Here is a 21,863-nt window from a genome sequence, read left to right as displayed (position 1 = left end):
ACATGTGCTATGTATTAAGACTCTCCTTGTAAGCTCCTCCCCGCCTTTCAGACAGTTCATCCGCTGATGGAATGAGGCTAGCCATAGTGGAGAATGGCCTAGATGCAGATTTTGTTTTAAAATGCTGTTGTGGCCTCGTTTAACCTGTTTAGCCCGCACACACATTGCTACCTGCAAAACCTTAAATAGTTTCAGGCTGAACATCCTTTTCTGTAATTCTAGGAGTGCCAAGAAGATGCTGTATAGGAAGTGAAACATGGTGCTCTTTGGTATACTCCTGCTAATACTGAAAGAGATGTTGGTTTGGGTGGGGTCTCAGCCTGTTCATGTGTTTTGGCAGAATGCAGTGGACTATGTTGCTTATAAACAAAAGAAATTCCTCCATTCTAGAGTCTGGGAAGTCTACAGTCATGATACCAGTGGACTCTGGAGAGGCCTGACGCCAGTTCCTCAACAGCTTCTTCTCCCCAAGTCCTCATATGATCATGTTCCCTTGGAAATAATCCCATTCATCAGAATGCATGTTCATGACCCAGTCACTTTCCAAAAGTCCCCAATTCTTCATGAAATCATCTTCAGCTTAGGATTTCAGCACACAAATTTTGAGCAATACAAACATTCAGAACATAGTATGTGGTAACAAATGAGTTCTTCTACTATGAAATAACCAGTCTTTTGCCTTCTAGGTTCATTCATTTTTAGTACCTAAAAAAGATTTCTTTTTTTATTGTCTTATTTATTATAATTTATTCACTCTGTATTCCAGCTGTGGCCCCTTTCCCTCATCTCCTCCCAACCCCTCCCTTCTTCCTTGCCTCTTCTCCTATGCCCCTGCCATAGTCCACTGATAGGGGAGGCCTTCCTCCCCTTCTGTCTGACCTTAGACTATCAGGTCTCATCAGGAGTGGCTGCATTGTCTTCCTCTGTGGCCTGGTAAGGCTGCACCCCCCAGTGGGAGGTGATCAGAGAGCCTGCCACTGAGTTCATACCAGAGACAGCCCCTGTTCCCCTTACTAGGGAACACTTTGAGACTGAGTCTATGGGCTACATCTGAGCTTGGTTTTAGGTCTTCTCCATGCATGGTCCGTGGCTGGGGTAGCATTCTCTTCAGGGCTCCAAGGGTTCAGGTGTTTTGTTTTGTTTTGGCTCTGTTAGTCTCCTTTTGGACCTTCTGTCTTCTCCAGGTCTTTATATCTCCCCCTTCTTTCATAAAATTCCAAGCATTCTTCCCAAAGTTTGGCTATAAATTTCAGCCTCTGCTCCAATACACTACTGGGTAGAGTCTTTCAGAGGCCCTCTGTAGTAGGCTCCTGTCCTGTTCCCTGTCTTCTCCTGCTTCCAATGTCTATCCCGTTTGTCCTTCTGAATGAGGATTCAGCATCTTCCCTAGGGTCCTCCTTGTTGTTTAACTTCTTCAGGACTATAGACTTTAGTATGTTTATCCTATATTATATGTCTAATAATGACTTAAAAGTGAGTGTATACCATTTTAAAAAATTCTCTTTTGACTGAATACATTTTTAAGGGTTACAAGATTTTTAAGGGTTATTTTCTATTTATTTGCTGAAATTCTTTGTAAAAATGTACCTTTATTATCTAAGACTTTTTTGGTTACCTTAAAATCTTGATCATAAAAAATAAGAATATTTTGTTCATTATTTTATTAAGTAACATACAAATTAAGGAGTTTTATCATGGCACTCCATACACATTTTTAAATTTTATTTATTTATTTGTTTATGTTTATTTGTTTATTTATTTATGTTTGTTTATTTGTTACAGTTTATTCAATTTGTATCCCAGCTGTAGCTCCCTCCCTCATCCCCTCCCAATCTCACCCTCCCTCATCTAATCCCACGCCCCTCGCCAAGTCCATACCCATTTTTGTTTATTCTCCTCCTACTGCCCTATCCCCATTCACCTTCCCCAATCCTGCCATGACATATGTATTGTGAAACAATCTTATTTTCTGCCTCCTAAGTGTTTCCTTATGAGCCACCTCTTATCTTGTAGTTTCATGACCTATGTATACGCCTATTGTCTTAATGTAAAATGCTCATTTATCTAAAAGTTGGTGCTGCTGGAGGAGAGTGGAGCTTGTTAGAAGAAGCAAATCACTGAGGGTTGGCTTTGAGGCTTTATAACTTGGCTAACTTTAAGTCTTCTAGTTTGTTTCCATACATTGTTGACAGCATTCTCTTATTAACTGCTGGTTTCTGTAAGGGCTATGATAATGGTCCCTCATTCAATCCAGAATCTTAACTCTGCACCCAATTCTTCATTTCATTCTTGCTATATTTCTAGCTTTCATTAATATGTTCAAAGAACAGAGGGATTTTGTTTTGTTTTTCTATTTTTATTTTATTCATTTCTCTAGTGTTTATGTAACATCACTTCTTCTTGCTTTGTATAGAGTTTTCCCCTTAATAGAAATTTAATTTAATTATTTATTTACTTTAAAAAAGGGGTGTGGCTTTGTTGGATGAGGTGTGTCAGTGACATGGTTTCGGGGGTCAAACCATTACCAGTTAACATGCTCTCTCCCTCTCTGTCTCTCTCCCTCTCCTTTATCCCCTCCCCCTCTGGCTTCTCCTCAGTCTCTCTCTCCTTCTCCTCTCCCTCCTTCTGCTTCTCCCCTCTCTTTGTCCCTCTCCCTTAGCTCTTCTTCATGTTTTGGATTAAGACATAGATGCTCATCTAGAACTAGAGTACCACCCACACCTGCCTTTCAAATTATAAATCACAAAATAAATATTTATTTTTTTTAAATTCTTTCTAAAGTTGACTTGGTCAAGATATTTTAATATGGCAATGGAAAGGCAACTAAGATGGCCTCTAAGAATAATTTGCACATATGTTTTATTATAATATCGAATTTAATGTGGAAGGGAAGAAAAGAAGTTAAAAAAACACATATTATGAATGTATATGAATGTATTTCTATGAAAGGGAAAAAACAACATAATATCATATCTGCTATAAACTCAACATAAGGCAGAACCACAACTCCCCACATCCACAAGTATCTTCACTGAATAGCCATAACCATAGTGTAGTTCTTACCCCAAGGACATAGATTAATATTTATGGTTCTAGAAATGCTGTAATATAAATGTATTGCTGTTCCATTAAAAAAAAGAGAGAAACCTCACACCCCAGAAAATCCACAAACATATTTTCTGAGTATTTTACAAACTCAAAATTTGCAACATATACAATGTTCCAGGAAACATGTAGCCATCAGTGCGAGCATCATGATATCTTCAGGAGTTAGACTTGCAAGAAGTATCATTTTAAATGATGTACTAATATGAAACTTAAGTAAACCTTAAAGAAACACAATAGGTTTAAGACATGAAAATATAATAAGATTCTACTAAAATATCAAGTGTAAAAGATACAGACTTCCTAGACATTAGAAATGAATATAAGCTTTTGCTTAAAAGCAGCTTACTGTTGAAGAATAACTAAAATATAAGAAGTAGGTAAAAAAATAAAAATATGAAATAAAATATAGAATATAAATTATGAGCTATGAGAAGAATGCACATTCCCTATATAACCTAACAGGAACTTTAAAAAAGAAGAGCCACTATGCATGCATAATTATCAGGACCTAAAGTCCATTCCCAGAATCCATGCAAAAGAGCCAGGTATGGTTGTACATGATTGTAATCCCAGCACTGGAAAGACAGAGGCAGATGGATTGCTGGGGATTGCTGGCCAGACAGCCTAGCCAAATCAGCAGCTTCCAGTGAGAAAGATATTTCAAAAGAAAAAATGTATAACGACATCTAAGATTGACTGCTAGCTTCCACATGAATGTATGCATGCATGCACACACATACAAACACACGAACCAACAGGGCCAGAAACCTACATATGCATATATACCCCACCTCCTGATGCAAACATAAAGGGAAAATAAAACAGGTTTTCAAGCTGTACTACAGAGCTACGTAATTTACATGTTATTGGCATAAAAAGATACACTGATCAATTGAATCAGATTGAAGACCCAACACAAATCCACATGCCTCATTCTGATTAGTGGCCACAATAGAAAAAAAGAAAGTATCTTCAGGTACTGGTGCTGGTCTACTGTATGTCTGTATGAAGAAGAATGCAAACAGATCCATATTTATCATTCTGTACAAAATTCAAGTACAAGTGGATGAAAGATCTCAATATAAAATCAGACATACTTCAGATAGAAGAGAAAGTGGGAAAAGCCTGGGATGCATCAGTACAGGAGACAACTTCCTAAACAGAACACCAATAGTGCAGGAACTAAGATTAACAATTAATGAATGGGACCTCATGAAACTGAAAATCTTCTGTGAGGCAAAGGACAAAATGTCAGCCTAAAGAATGGGAAAATATTTCACTGACTCCACCTCTGATAGAAGGTTAATTTTCAAACCATATAAAGAACTCAAGAAAATAGACATGAACAAACCAAATAATCCAAATTAAAATGGATTACTGAGCTAAACAGAGTTCTCATTACAGAAATCCCAAATGGCTGAAAAACACTTAAATAAAACATTCAACATCTTTAGTCATCAGGAAAATTCAATTCATAACCACTTTGAGATTTCATCTTACACCTGTTCAAATGGCTAAGACCAATAACACAGATGACAGATCGTGCTGGTGAGAATGTGGAACAAAGGGAACACTCCTCTATTGCTGGTGGGAGTGGAAAGCTGTAAAGTCACAATGAAAATCAATATGGTGGTTCTCAGAAAACTGGGAGTCACTTTACCTCATGATTCAGGATACAGTTATAGCACTCCCAGGCATATACCCCAAACACACCCTATCCTACCACAAAGATGCTTTCTCAGCTATGCTCTTAGTAGCTTTATTCAAAGTAGCCAGAGCCTGGAAATAACCTAGTTATCCACAACCAAAGGATGGATATAGAAAATGTGCTATGTTTACACAGTGGAGTATTACTCAGCTATTAGAAAAAAAATGACATGAAATTTGGAGTCAAATGGATGGAACTATAAAAAATCATGCAGAGCAAGGCAACCCAGCACCAAAAAGACAAACATGGTATTACTCACTTATAAGTAGATATTAGATATCAAGAATAATCACACTACAATTCATAGATCCAAAGATGTTTGATAAAGAGGAAGGGCCTAAGTGGTACGCATGGTTCTCCCCAGGGGAATAGATTTTGTGGGTGGACTCTGGGAAGATGGGGATGGGAACAGGAGTGACTGGGTGGGAGAGGGAAGCTCATGGCAAAAGATGCCTGGAAAAGGTGGCAACTTAAAAACCTAATTCAACAGAAACTTCAGGATCCTGTTTGGGTGACCCTACTGAGACTCCTAGTAATGGAGGACACGAAGCCTGAACTGGGCATCTTCTATACCCAGGCTAGGCTCCCAGTGGTGAAACTGGGGCACCAACCTGGGCATGAAACCTGTCCTACCTGCAAGATGCACTTGAATAATGGTGGCTCAGAGCTTGGAGTGGCCAGCCAATGACTGGTCTAAATTAAGGCCCAACCCACAAGGGAGAGCCCATGCCTGACACTGCCTGGATGGACAGGAACCAGAAGCTGGATAGCTCATACACCTAGGATAAAAACAAACAAGGCTCTCAAAAACAACAGAAAAAAAGTCAATGAAATTATCCCTAATGATATTTTTATATTCGTAGATCAGAACCTACCCCAGTCATCATCAGAGGGGTCTCCTCCAGCAGCTGATGGGTAGAGATTCAGAGATCCACAGGTAGATATTAAGCGGAGCTTGGGGAACCAAAGGGAACAGAAGAGGGTGAGGCCAGCCAGGACCCAGAGTGGTTGAGGACAGCAGGAAAACATGGCCCACAGAATCAAGTAAGCAGGCCTCACAGAGGATCATAGAGACGGAAGCAGCAAGCCTGCATGAGTCTGCGCTAGGTCCTCTGCACACATGCTGTGGTTGTGTACTTGGGGTTTTGGCTGGACTCCTAACAGTGGGAGTGGGGCTGTCTCTGACTCTTTGCCTGCTTGTGGGACACTTTCCCTCCAAACGGTGTTGCATCCACCAACTTTGATATGAGGGTTTACGGCTAGTCTTATTTCATGTGTGTTTGGCTTATATTCATGAGGCCTTTAGTCATTATGTCGTATGCATATAGTCACTGTAGCACGCCTATAGTCGTTTCTGTTTCAGGCCTAAGAGCTACATCATCTCAGTTTTTTGCTGATTTAAAGGAAAGCTCTGTGCAAGGTCAGGTTGACCGAAAACTGTTCATGGTTAGCATATTCTGTGTCCTTGCTACTCACAGAAATTCTCCAACCACAAACATAGCTAGCCCCAACTGCCAGGCATGCTTTTAAGGTCAGCTAGAACTGCTTTGTCTAGCAAAAACAACTCGAGTCAGAGATGACTTCTCTGTTCCACAGTGTCCCCAACACACACACCCCACGTGAGCTAACTGAGATTTTTGCCTTTATATGCTAACTTTGAAAAACAATCAATGTCTCAGTTTGGCTCACGAGTCCACTGTGTCCCTGACCATGGTCACTGGTTAGTCTGTGTTGTGCTCATGAAAACATCCATATCTAACTGAGAAGAGTGTCTGAGTGGTTTTGTGTAGCCTCCTCTGGACCCTGACAAGGAGAGGCTGGGAGTTAGGGAGGTTTCTAGATGGACAATGAAGTTGGGATGTATTATATGAGATAAGAATAAAGAAGAAAAATGGGTGAAAAAGATGTTTCAGGATATTTGATTCCATTGTGAACCCTAAAACCCTGTTTCTTATTTGGTGTGGTTGAGCCCTATCACACACTGATTTTACAAGAACTTTCCATTTATTGTAAGCAAGAGGTTGTGGTATGGTTCAGCCATCCCTAGCATTAACCTTGAATCTAAGAGCTTTCTGTACACAGGATTTAATAAAGTTAGCCCTAGGTCAAGAAGCAGAGCAAGAAATCAGCTGACAGGGATTAAAGAGTAAAAGGGACTTTGGGTTGGGGGTATTGAAGACTCTGTAGAAATAGAAGGGGCTTTTCGCTCTTCAGCTGCTTAGCTTTAGTTTTCTAGCTTTTGAGTTTTAGCTCTGTATTTTCAGTTTTGAGCTAGCAAGCCTTTGGCCTCCGGTTTTTTGGCCTTTTCCTCCTGGGTTGTCAGCTGAGCTAGTGAGCCTTTTGGACTTTTTCCATGGGGACGTGAGCTGAGAAGGAAGGTCAGCTGAGTGCTTTCTCTGCCTCTCTGCACTAGCAGAAGCATCTGGCTTCTGAGTCTTTATTGGTAAAATAGAATGGTTGGGATTTTCAGTCTTTTATAACAACAAAAAGATAAAAACAGGATCTAAAGAAAAATTTAGAAATATGCAAATACAGAAACTCAAGACTTTGGAGTATAAAAAAAGCAGATGCATATTTGAGTAACTATCATCCAAGACAAAAGTAAGATAATCTTAAAGGAAGAAGAATGTCTTCCATCAATGGTCCTGTACTACAACACTTTCTAAAGGATATACTTCTGAAAAAAGATCACTCCCTGGTAAAAAGTCTGAGATACAAGTAGAACTGGCAAAAGTAGAAAAGGAGGAGGAGGAGGACACTTACAACATTTTAAACAAAAAGGGCCAGTAATTCTTTTTGCCTCTATTGTACCATTGCACATGCCCTATCATGCTGATTGTTATTGTAGCTGGCAGGATTCGAAGCTGGGCAAGGCTGACAATTACTTTTCTCCTCTAGTAGCATATATAGAACCTTCCAGCTCTATAAAAGCTGTAGAGTACCTGTTATCCCATTCTTAACCCTAATTTATCTCTTTCTATTCCATTTTCCCCTTTAACCATTCATACCTCTGAATTGTATCTCCCTCCCTTGAAGGTCCCCTATGGCCCCTTACTAATTTTCTGACCCGTGTGCCAGTGGTGAGTGAATGCAGCGAGGACAAATGTAACCATGCTAGTCAGTGGTTTCCAAGCCAGGAGGGAGCTGTGTATAGTCAGCTGTGTATATTCAATCTATATTCCTACTGTGTTCTCAAAGTATGTATTGCTTTCAGTATGCCCAATAAAAACTTTGTTGAAATTTACTTAAACGCAACCTCTCTGTGTGTTTGACTTTCTCTTTGTAAGGTTTTCAGATGGTTTAAGTGGTGCAATAATTTGAGGGGTGCATGACTTCCCTTATTTCGATGAGCAGGGCTTGTACTGCAAATGCTTATGTGTTTTGTTATTTTGCTTTGTTTTTCTTTTGGTAGTATTCTTTACTTTGTTTGCTGTGTCCTCTTAGTTATATAATCTCATTCTTCAGATTATTAGTATTATTAGTGTATGGATCTCCACTTTTGTGTCTTGCTTTTGGTTCAGAGATTCTTATTCTGCAAACATTTTGAGTGTTTGTTACCCTGGTGGTTTCTAAGCCACGTCTAGTTCTCTGTTGCACTGGGCCTGGTGCATATGGCTTCTCACATTTGCTCAGTCACCATTCCTTCTGGGAACTTGGACCTATCGAGATCTCGTTCTTGAATATTCTCTCATTTGCTGTCTTGGTCTCCCATAAGTTAAGAGTCAGGTTCAATACCTCCAAGGTCACTGCCAAGGTGGGAGTCCCCACAGATGGATGTCAGGTTCCGCCAAGCCCAACTCCACAACCTTGAGAACTGACACAATGCTCATTTGGGCTGTCTTCTACAGTAGTACTTATACCTCACATTCTGAAGAGTTAATCTGATAGAATGATTATAAACAATTTCTCTAACCCCATTTTTAAATGTACTGATTTGAATACCTAGTTACTATATCTGAGGAATTGCATTTTCTAGAGGATTGTCTTGACTATGCAGTACAGTTATACTGCCTAAAGGCCCACATCACTGAGCACAAGCTAAATAATTTTATTTGAGTTAGCTTGTAATCTTACTGAGACAGATAACATTTTGGAAGGAAACGCTACTGACTAAACCTAGCTAAAGGAAACAGAAAGAGCACATGTCCACAAATAGATATTTAACAGTGTTCCACTAAAATCTGAAAACTCGAAAGAGGCCAATTCAAATGGGGAAAGATGTCACCAAGTGAAGCATATAAACAGATCTATAGCTAGCATGTTTTCATCGCACATTCTTGCCAGGAACACATGGCAACTAGGAAGAAAATCCCGTTTCCACTGCCAGCACAAAAGGGCTAACCTGCCTCCCAATCCAGAGCATTAGGGTGGTATAAATCCAGAGTATTAGAGGTGCCTGCATATACAGAAACCTAGAGGTGTTGAATGTTTTTTTAAGCTGAGCCAGAGCCACCTCACACGCACAGAGATTCACTTTTGCAATCATGGTTACTCTGCTGCAGAAATATAATCTTCCAAATATGGCTTTTAGGAAAAAAAAAAGGAGAATTAACCAACTTGAGGTTTAATTAAGTACTTTTCTTCTGAGAATGGTTATGTATGAACATCCTGGACTTAAAGCTTTCCTTAAGCATAGTTAGTTTTGTATAACAAAGAATAGGAAATGCACAAACTGAAAGGGATCGCAAAGGGTTATATATCACTTTTCTTTAACCCCTGGGGAATTATACAACCTACCTGTCATGGGGTTGTCTGTTCTCTGCCAAAGAATGAGAGTGAACATTAAATTATTCTAAGTAGTTCATTTCAATTACCTCCAGCCATATCTACCAGGAGACAGGAGAGTATTTTGGGAACAATAAAGCACTATGCAAATGCAAGTTGTTATAATTAGTATTAAGACCTGTTCTCTATTCCCAGCAGAGGAAAATGGCTAGACATGTTGCATCTTTTAAAACTCATGATGACTCTAAAAAAAACTAACATTTTTTTCAGTCTTCTCCACACACATCAAACTTAAACTTTAATTTTCCAAATTGGCCTTCTCAATCTGATTTCATCCTTCCAACAGAACAAGCTACCATGCCAAATTACCATGTGTGAATTTAAAACATGTAGGCAGTTCTTTGAAAATTCTGACTTTTGGTGCATTTTTTTTATATTATTAGTAATTTTGAAGCCCAGCAAAGTGACTTATGCCTACAATCCCAGGCCTTACAAGGCTAAAACAAGAGAATTGGCATAAGTTCTAGGCTCATGTGGGCTACGTGTTGAGTACTGGATTAGTGCCAGAGACAATGTGAGACTCAGGATCAATACATAAGAAAAAAGGAAATGATAGAGGCATAGGTAGAAAAAAGTGAGTAATATTTTGCTATGTATAATTATATTTTGAAATTTCAAATTTTGAAATTATGAATTTATTTGAAATATTAAAATACCATAACAAATTCCTAAATAACTGCATGGTCAATTTGTTTTAACAGTTACTGGCTTAATTAAATTGCTATGACAATCCCTAAAGTCCTAAAATCTGTGGGATTATTGTTATGGGTTTCTAATTTATCTTCTATTAAAATACAAATACACACATACTTATACATCATATTTCACAGAGTATATATATTGCATATTCTAATATATATTATATTTTATGTTCCATGAAAGAAACATGATTGGAAGGGAGCATAAAAGGAGACAGGGAGTATAAAATGCTAATTAAATTCATAAGAAAATATTGATTGCAATTCTTTAAATAAGTGCCCAGTAGTAGGATTATTGAATCACTTAAATTATGACTTACTATTCTTTGTATATCTGCTTCTAAGGATAATTTTCATCTTTTAATATTGTGGTAAGAACATTTCCCACGGAGCTAATCCTCTGAACAAAATTCCAACTATGTATTTTGCTCTTATTGACTGAACGTACATTGCACCCTCTCCAGAGGTTAGACTTTTCACGAGGTCACCCTTAGGCCGACTTGTTGACAAGGACCCATCACTCAGTTCCTTCTTCCGCATAGGAAGCCACTATTCCAAGTTTTTTGTTCTGCAAACTTAACTATTTTCAATATTAACATGTGAACTCATGGGATATTTATTTCTCTGTTATATGACACTTAGCATCATGTTATTGTTACATACATGTTGTACCATGTGCAGAGTTTATTTTTTGTTCTGGCTGAATCCTCTCCAACTGTTTGTACACATATTTTCTGGACCCATTCATGCCGAGATGGACCTTTAAGTTGTTTCCACATCTTGGCTCTTGTGAGCAGTGCAGTGATGAACATAGAAGTGCTAATATTTTCATTCCTAGGGGAATACTGATTGCAGCGATGCTGGATAAATACACAGTGGCGGAACTGATGGATCGTAAAGTAACTCTAATTATTTTTTGAAATTTCCATATTGATTCTAAATGGATTTTTTAAGAATGAGAGAGAAGAGAATCACTGACTCAGAAACACTTATTCATGTTCAGTAAGTAGGTAGGTAATGGTCCTTTGCAGCATGATACAATCCCATGGACACCAATATAACATAAACTAAGTCTAATAATTGTCTAATAAAGCATTACTCTATATAAAAAATTATAAGTAAATCTACATTACTTAGATAATTATTATTTTTCTCTGTCAGAAATATTCCATGCCATATGATTATTTTAAAGAAACAATAAAATAGGGTTAAAAGACCTGTTTTAATGTACTGGCTTATTCCTTTGCTGGGCACATTAATAAAGTCTTTCAAGTCTATTTCATATTATTTCCATTTCAATACAGTATTTGTATTTTATTACACAAAGTACTGGGTTTTTAATTATATTTCACTTATTAAATACCTTATAATCCTCATATGCCACTTTTACTTGAAAACATACTGAAAATATATCCATTAAACATTTTAAGTGAGTGGAATATTTTGATTATCTTAAGCAGTTTATTTCTTTTGACTGAATTTAGTTAGTTGTTCAATTCTCCCAAAGAATATATTTATAGATTAAAACTACCTTTTCAGACATCTGGTTTTTTTCCAAATAAAATTTCTTTTTAGTTTTCTCCCCTCTGGCACAAGTTTCTGCATGTAACAGCAGGAATACAAATTATTTCCAAAGCACTTACGTCACTGACAGAAGTATCTTCTCTTCTGTTGTAAATTTATCAAACATTTTTCAAAAAAAAAAATGAGTCTCTGAAAACAAGGACTAAATTTGTTAGCATCATCATCGTTAAACCATTTATAATGTTTTAGTTAAAAGGATCTTCAGTTATCTACTATAAATATTCTAAATTTGAGAACAATAACAATTGGCCATGGGTTGAACTGGAAGTCTAACTTTAAGCCTCAGCAAATCTAAATTTTTTCTTCAAAGTTCAGTCCAATTTTTCCTCTGGGAAATGAGTTGCTAATTAGCAATCAGTTGCTGCATGAATCTCTTCACTTTCACTCATCTTATGAAATAATACGTCACTGCTGATAGTTAGCACCGTTTTCTAAACTGGAGCAAAGTGGGAATGATGGAGGAAAACTAAGAACTATGAGGAGGTAGTAGTTAAAAAACCCAATGCAGGAAACTTCATTCATAATGTCCTCACATGTGTGAATTCAATTAGTAGTACAATATTGATTAGTTACTTGATGTCAGAGATAATTTATTAGAGAAAAGCATTAAACATTTGCAGTTTTTCAATTTTAGATAGCCACAACATTAAGGAAGAACTAAAGATGAGTAAGGAGATAAATGGTGCTGACAAAGGGGAGGGATTTGAGTATGGACAAACAGCCAAGTGGGTATTTATTTCAATTATCAAATATTCTGAACACATTTATGAAGTGGTTAAAACTTGCTAGACACTTCCTCAAGCAAATTTGAAAGAAATATGAGAGAGGAAACCACAGAGATGATAATCTATGGAATGGAAATCATTATATAGACAAGAGGTTGCCTAACTTATCCAGTCTTCCAATAAAAGTTTACTGAAATTCTACTTCTTTCTTTTCCCCTCTACCTTGGTATCAGCATTCAGCTATCATGCCACAAGCCTGCTGTCCATGTTCAAGGAGACTAAAAAGCCATTCAATAAGTATAATCAACACCATTCAATGCATGTTCTCATTCATACCGTACACTGCTCCAGACAGTTTATAGAAAGCAAATCATTGTGGAATATCAATACCTAAAGAGGGAAATAGTATTTTCCACAGATTTGGTACAGTGACACCTACCAGGATAAATGATGAACTTACAAGACCAGACACCACTGTCACCAATGACAAACTACTGAGATATTAGATAAAATTTCTGGAAGCTGCTCCCAGGCAGTTCTACAGTGCCACCCATACCTAACAGGATGGCAGAGGCTTCCTTGACCTTCAGACGGTTTTCCTTTCTTAAAAAAGAAGTGTCTCACTTAGAAACCAAGCAGTTTTAACGAAAAGCATGGACAGTAACTCAATCCCTGCGCTCTGAAACAGGAAGTTTCTAAAAGGCAATTCCTATTCTTGACGAAATTGTTCACGCTGAGGTTTCACTGTACTCTAAGCACTCTGAGAATTCTCGTAGGCGTTGTTTACGCCTGTGCATGGGGGTGCATGAACGTGCATGGCTGCGCACATTGACAATCATGTTACTAAAATAAATCTCTGAAAATTTTCTATCTTTAAATATTAAGTGTTTCAGATAATGGCTTCTTAAATTAACATATACATTGTACTTTAAGAGAAAAATGTCCCCTAGTGAATGTTCTCATGCTAAACATTACCTAATCTGAAAGAAAGGCAGGTAGGACCAAAACTACTTAGGGAAACTAGGTAGTTCGAATTTTAGCCATTTAAAGAAAGCCTTGCCTTGCTCCAACTTAGCTGCTTAACACTTGCATATACAGTACAATCTTAGATTTTTTTTCACAGTGACTTCTAATTTCTAAATGAGATGCAATCATATAGTGGTCAGTCACTTTCCAGGATGCTACTATGAATGGTAGAAGCACTGTCCCATGTCATTATTGAAAGCAAGGATAGGTACACACACAGGTAAAGCCTGTGGGCCACTAGGAATGCTCCAATAGGTGAGAAGCCAGTTGTGAATGCATTTATCAAGAAGATACACATTATCGATCAAGAATAGCATTTGGAAGGGCATTATAAATGACTCTTGGAAGAGTCCAAGAAGACATGTGGATTTTAGGTTGAAGTCTTTGATCCACTTGGACTTTAATTTTGTACAGGGTGATAAGTATGGATCTATTTGCATTTTTCTACATGTAGATATCCAATTGGACCAGCACCATTTGTTGAAGATGCTATCTTTTTTCCATTGTCTCGTTTTGGCATCTTTGTAAAAAATCAGGTGTCTATAAGTACGTGGGGTGGGTTTATTTCTGGGTCTTCTATTCAATTCCATTGATCCACCATTACCATGTAGTTTTTATTGCTGTTGTTCTATAATACAGCTTGAGATTAGTGATGGAGATACCTCCAGAAGATCTTTTAATGTAGAGGATTGTTTTAGTGATACTGGGTTCCTTGGTATTCCATATGAAGTTGAGAATTTTTCTTTCAAGGTCTGTAAAGAATTGTGTTGGTAATTTGATGAGAATTGCATTGAATCTTGCAGATTGCTTTTGGCAGGATAGCCATTTTTACAATGTTATTCCTATCCATGAGCATGGGAGATCTTTCCATCATCTGAAATCTTCTTCCATTTCTTTCTTAAAGACTGAGACTGACATTCAACCAAGGACCATGTATGGATATAACCTAGAACCTCCACTCAGATGTAGCCTGTGGTAGCTCAGTAACCAATTGGTTTCCCAAAGTGAGGGGAACAGGGACTATTTCTAACAGGAACTCAATGACTGGCTCTTTGGTCTCCCCACCCCTGAAGGGAGGAGCAGTCCTGTTAGGCCACAGAGGAGGGCTTTGCAGCCAGTCCTGAAGATACCTGATAAAACAGGATCAGATGAATGGGGAGGAGGTCCCCCATCAGTGGACTTGGAAAGGGGCATGGTGGAGATGAGGGAGGGAGGGAGAGAGGGACTGGGAGGGAATGAGGGATCGGGACATGGCTGGGATACAGAGTTAATAAAATGTAACTGATAAAAAAAATAAAATAAAAAAAAAAGAAAAAAAAAAGATAAAAAAAAAGAGTAAACTTTCACCCCTTTACTTACAGGCATCTGCAAGCCTTAAGCCAAAATGAAGAAAACTAAATATTTAATAAAAAAATGGATTTTTCTAAAAAAAAAAGACTAGAAGTTTTTTTCATACAAGTATTTGACTTGCTTGGTTAAAGTTATACCAAGGTACTTTATGTTATTAATGGCTATTGTGAAGGGTGTTATAGAAAAAGTGGGGAAGAGCCTTGAACTCATTGGCACAGGAGAGAACTTCCTGAACAGAAAACCAACAGCACAGGCTCTAAGATCAACAATCACTAAATGGGACCTCATGAAACTGAAAAGCTTCTGTAAGGCAAAGGACACTGCTGTTAGCATCTTTATCTTATATTATATATCTAATATCCACTGTACACCTAAAGAAGCTAAGCACAGGACAGGACACTACCACAGAGGGCCTTGAAAGGTATTAAAGCAGATGATGATACTCATAGCCAAACTTTTGACAGAGTGCAGGAACCCTTATGAAAGAAGGGGGAGATAAAAAGACCTGGAGGGGACAGGAGTTCTACAAGGAGAACAACAGAACCAAAAAATCTGGGCACTGGGGTCTTTTCTGAGACTGATACTCCAACCAAGGTCCATTCATGGATATAACCTAGAACCCCTGCACAGATGTAGCCCATGGCAGCTATGTTTCCAAGTGGGTTCCCTCGTGATGGAAACAGGGACTGTCTCTGACATGAACTCAGTGGCTGGTTCTTTGATCACCTCCCCCTGAGGGGGGGAGCAGCCTTACCAGGCCACAGAGAGAGACAATGAATCCAGTCCTGATGAGACCTGATAGGCTAGGATCAGAGGGAGAGGAGCACCTCGCCTATCCGTGGACTTGGGAAGGAGCATGCAAAGAGATGAGGGATACAATGTGGGGTTGGGAAGGGATAAGGGAGGGGCTACAGCTGGTAAAGTGAATAAACTGTAATTAATACAAAATTTAAATTAAAAAGCAAAACAAAGGACATTGTCACCAGAACAAAATGACAGCCTACATATTGGGAAAGAATCTTTACCAACCCTATGTCTGACAGAGGGTTATAAATATATAAAGAACTAAAATATATAAAAAATATATCCAGAATATATAAAGAACTAAAGAAGTTAAACAACAACAAATCAAGTAATCCAATTAAAAAATGGGGTACAGAGCTAAGAAGAGAATTCTTAATAGAGGAATATCAAGTCACAGAGAAACACTTAAATGCTCAATGTCCTTAGTCATCAGGGAAATGGAATTCAAAACAACTCTGAGATTTCACATTACACCCATTAGAATGGCTAAGATCAAAAACTCCAAGTGACAATTTATGCTGGAGAGGATGCAGAGAAAGGGGAAGCCTCCTCCATTGCGGTGGGAATGTAGACTTGTACAACCACTTTGGAAATCAATCTGGTGCTTTCTCAGACAATTAGGAATAGTGCTTCTTCAAGATCCAGCTATATCACTCCTGGGCATATATCCAAAGTATGCTCAAGTATACAAAAAGGACATTTGCTCAACCATGTTCATAGCAGCTTTATTCTTTATTCATAACAGCCAGAGTCTGGAAACAACCCAGATGTCCCTCAATTGAAGAATGGATATAGAAATTGTGGTACATTTATACAATAGAATACTACTCAGCAATTAAAAAAACAAGGAAATCAAGAAATTTGTAGGCAAATGCTGGTAACTAGAAAAAGATCATCCTGAATGAGGTACCTCAAAAGCAGGAAGACAAACATGGTATATACTCCCTTATAAGTGGATATTAGATATGTCAGCTAGGATAATCATACTAAAATCTGTACACCTAAAGAAGCTAAGCAGGAAGGGGGACCCTGGGTAAGATGATCAATCCTCATTCACAAAGGCAAACAGGATAGACATCGGGAGAGGGTGAAAACCAGGAACAAGACAGGAGCCTAACACAGAGGGCCTCTGTAAGACTCTACCCAGCACGGTATTGAAGCAGATGCTGAGACTCAAAGCCAAACTTTGGGCAGAGTGCAGGGAATCCTATAAAAGAAGGGGGAAATAGTAAGGCCTAGAGAGGACAGGAACTTCACACAAAGGGTAACAGAACCCCCCAAAAAAATCTGGGCCCAGGGGTCTTTCCTGAGACTGATAATCCAACCAAGGACCATGCATGGAGATAACCTAGAACCCCTGCACAGATGTAGCCCATGGCAGCTCAGTCTCCAAGTGGTTTTCCTAGTAATGGGAAGAGGGACTGTCTCTGACCTGAACTCAGTGGACTGCTCTTTGATCATCTTCCCCTCAGCAGCACCAGAGGAGAACAATGTATCCAGTCCTGATGAGAGCTGATAGACTAGGGTCAGAGGGAATGGGAGGAGGATCTCCTGTATCAGTGAACCTGGGGAGGGTCATAGGAGGGGATGAAGGAGAAAGGGTGGGATTGGGAGGGGACAAGGGATGGGGCTACCACTGGTATATAAAGGGAATAAATAGTAATTAATAAAAAAGAAGAAGAAAACTATGGGAATGAGGGAGTGAAAGGCTGGCCTTCAGTCCAATCAGACCAGATCCCACCAACCCATGGCTCATGACACTGTGGTCACCTGTCATGCATTGTGGCTCTGCGGCTGCCTGCTGGGTCATAGGATGGGGCAAATGGTCCAGCAATTTTCATTCTTGCATTTCACAAGATAAAAGTCATGGAGTTGCTTTTGTTATATTTTGTGAGGGCCAACATGGTTTTAAAAAAAAAATAGCATGAGAGTTTTTTTCTTCTTTAATGTATTCATCAATGCCCTCTTTGAAATCCACTAGAAAATGTCTGTGGGGGAAAAGAGTGCAACTCCTGTAGTAACAAAAGTAGAAAGGCAGTGTGCAGAAAGGCCTGTAGACAGACTGAATCCTAAAAACGCAGGGCGCTGAAGCTCCCAGTCCTCCTGCAGTCTAGCCCTTCTTACTATGACTCTTCAAGCTTCTCAAGCATAGAGGCACTGTCTTCTGTGAGCAGCAGAGGCGGGCAGGGAGAAGCTGTTAGCTCCACTTTCCTGTTGCCTGGCCCTCTTTACCGCTCATCCTGTGGCACACTAGGACCTCCAGCATGGACAGCTGCAATAGTTTAAGGGCACCCCACTGTTCCTTTTTGCAGCTTGACATCCCTTTAAATTACAATTAACTATTATTATTTATAAATTCTTCGTAGGAGCTTGTTCTGTAAAAGAAATATACACCTATCTATACATATTATTCATGTATATGTTATATGTGTATATACTTCACATTATGTTTTATTTAGAGATGGTATTTTCATTCTAGAATATGTAATCCATCAATTTGTAAAGGAAAAAAAATGTAATTTTAGGTACTGGAATCCAGGACCAAAGATATTAACAATGGCAATCACACTGTCATTTTCTTTTTAGTAGGCAAATTGCTCATGTAACTTTACCTTAAGGAGAGCTATTTTCAATGACATTTAGGATAAAATTAGTGAAAAGTCAGGCTTCTATCTTTGTCTAATAATGTCTGATGCAGACAAAATGTTATGGCTTCAACTGATTGTCTTAAGGAAACTGTCTTATCTCTGGCCAATAGTTAATGTAACCCAAGAACCTCTTTTCCAACCTTTAACAGAGTAGATTTTTCTCTTAACTAGATTTTAATTTTTGCCTTAGAGCTTTGTGAAATACATTTGAGAACAAATGAGCAAAGGTCTTGTTTTTGTTGCTCTGAATTATGTGTGGGGAAAAGAAGTAAAATGTAATTAATTTTCTTAGTATGTTTCCAAATGCTAAAAGTAGTCTTCTCTGTTGCCAAGGATACAGGCATCTTGTTTACAATAATGGTCCTGTCAAAGAAACTGAAGTTCATTAGACTCACCAGCAACAGAGTAGAACTATTGCGATATCCCACTAAATTTATAATGTTTATGCATTCCAAATATTTCACTTTCAATATTCTTTAATAGTTTTTCCTGCAATATGTTTTTAAAATGTCAGTTTAAAATGATTAATATTTAAGAGTATTTTAAAACAAAATACAGATTTGTCTTCATTACAATTCTGTTGGAGAAAACATAATTGTTTAATAGTTCAAAATATGTTTGTATTTTACACATACTGTGGTCATGGATAAATGTTGAAAATCTGTCAGTGTAAAAAGCCAATTACACCTAAATGTTTTTTGATAGTTCACCATGTATCAAGCCTTTTTAGGTACATTTCATATTGACTGACTTGTATGTGTTGATACATATTTATTTGGAAGTTTTTAAAGAAGCTGAAAGAAGTGATCTCATTTTGAAACATGACAGAACAAAAATTAAATGTTTTATGTGGAGAAAGTTACAAAAAATAAAGGAATCTTCTAATCCTGTTACCTCAGTTACTGTGACTAGTTTACCTGATAATCAAAGTTATTAGGTTATTAGGTTTCCCCTGGGAGACCACCAGGGGAACCAAGAGAAATTGAGGAAGGAGGGTGGAGTGCCAAAAACCATGTGAAGGAAAATAGGAAGTTGTTTACAGAGGATGAGGAGGTACAAAGGAGGAAGAAGAATGTGGAAGAAGTAGAGAAGAGAAACAATAAAAATAAAATTTTCAATAATAATACAATAAGCAATACTAATTCTTTATTAGTTAACAAAAATTTAAATCTTCTTAAAATGCTTTATTTGATATATAGTGATATAGCTTCTATATTTAAAAACTCTGAAATATAATGCTTTGACATAGTTTGGCTACAGCACCCTTACCCAGAAAACAAATTAAAAAAAGAAAAAAAAATTTCTGAGTGAATCAAGCTGATAAGTCCTCAGCGACTAGTTCTATATGCTTCTTGTTACACTGATGCTCAGCGACAGTTTCAATACAGCTTGACTTTCAAAACACATTTGAGGAACATAAAAGGAATAAGGCATTTTTTAGATCCTTTTGCAATGAAATTTTTATTCAAAATAGTAGTATTTTATAAGAAACAAAATCACGTGGATAGCTAATAACCGATGGGCCTTCCCCTCCCCCCGCTTTGTCAAGGTAAGGTCTCACTGTATTATCAGGGCTGTCCTAGAACTCCTAGGATCTGGATCAGCAGCCAGGACTGCAGGCGCCTGCCATCCCGCCTGTCACCTACTCCATGCGCATTAACCAGGTCCTACACTGTGCCACTGGGACATCTTACATTAGGACATTTACGTTCCCTTTTTAAAAATTTTCATTTTAAAGGATTCAAGAGCCATGATGCCAAAGAAAAAGAATATGTCTAAGACTAGGACAGGTGCCGATTAGTGACAGCTGGTGCTAAGTCCAGACTGCTCTGTTATTCTACTCCAGAACTGACCGTCTGACTCACTATACAGTAGTGAAGAACTCTACTCTTCTTCACAGCTTTACTTTCCATTATTTTACTTGTTAATCATTGTCCAAAAACAATGGAAAATTCAAGGAATGACCTTTAAATTCCATACTGTTCTGAGTAATATGATAAAAGACCATTTAAACCCTCCATCTAGGCTCCATCTAGGTCATGAATTGTTCTTTTGTCTGAGGATCCTTGATGAATATTCCGCCCACTCCCTGGTCACTGAGAAGCAGCAGTTGTGAGACTCAGATAGTCCTGCATATATGGTTCATTGCTGTCTGCAACTTCAGGAGTCTACTGTGTATTTTGGAATTTATCTTCCAGAGAAGGAAGGGAGCTGTCTTATTAAACTCTATCCTCTTATTTTATAGGCATATTTATATATTTTAGATATCTTAATACAAATTTAATTTAATGAGCTCATGGGCAGCTAAGATTCTTCACTGTCCTGCCCTGAATCTTGCAGAAAACATGAGAGTGGCCGTAGGGTGCACATGAAGGTCAGATGCTTGCGTGTTTGAGCTCTGCAGGAAGAAAGAAATGACAGCTCAGGTCAATTTGAGTCCAAAAATTCTTCAGAACTTAAAAATAGGCTAATAAGGGTGTCTTCCAACTAAAGTAGCAGTATATAGTATGTTTAAACAGTTTTTGACCATAGAAAAGACAACTAGTCTTTATCTAGGCATCTTGCCATAAGCACCTACATTTTACATTTATGTTCTAATTACTTTATTCTTTTTTTGCAACATTTTATAATTTTATTTTTATTATTATTATTTTATCAGTTACATTTTATTAACTCTGTATCCCAGCCGTGTCCCGATCCCTCATTCCCTCCCAGTCCCTCCCTCCCTCCCTCATCTCCACCGTGCCCCTTTCCAAGTCCACTGATGGGGGGACCTCCTCCCCATTCATCTGATCCTGTTTTATCAGGTATCTTTAGGACTGGCTGCAAAGCCCTCCTCTGTGGCCTAACAGGACTGCTCTTCCCTTCGGGGGTAGGGAGACCAAAAAGCCAGTCATTGAGTTCCTGTTAGAAATAGTCCTTGTTCCCCTCACTTTGGGAAACCAATTGGTTACTGAGCTACCACAGGCTACATCTGAGTGGAGGTTCTAGGTTATAACCATACATGGTCCTTGGTTGAATGTCAGTCTCAGAAAAGACCCTTTGCCCAGATATATTTGGTCCTTGTGGAGCTCCTATCCTTTCCCCAATAGACTAACTCCCCTTCTTTCTTATGATTCCCTGTACTCTGCCAAAGGTTTGGTCATGAGTCTTTGCTTTGAAAACACTGCTAGTTAGAGTCTTTCAGATGCGCTCAGTAGACTCCTGTCATACGTTCAATGCACATCCCATCTGTCTTTCTAAACGAGGATTGATCATCTTACCCCATGTCCGCTCAATTGATTATCTTTTTTAGGTGTATAGATTTCATTATGTTTATCATATCTTATAGGTCTATATAAGTGAGTATATCCCGTGTTTGTCTTTCTCCTTCTGGGATATTTCACTCAGAATGATCTTTTCTAGGTCCCACCATTTGCCTGCAAAT

This window comes from Meriones unguiculatus, chromosome 10 (assembly GCF_030254825.1).
Source record: "Meriones unguiculatus strain TT.TT164.6M chromosome 10, Bangor_MerUng_6.1, whole genome shotgun sequence".
NCBI lineage: Eukaryota > Metazoa > Chordata > Mammalia > Rodentia > Muridae > Meriones > Meriones unguiculatus.
The sequence above is the reverse complement of the archived record's forward strand: the minus strand, read 5'-3'. Positions refer to the sequence as shown.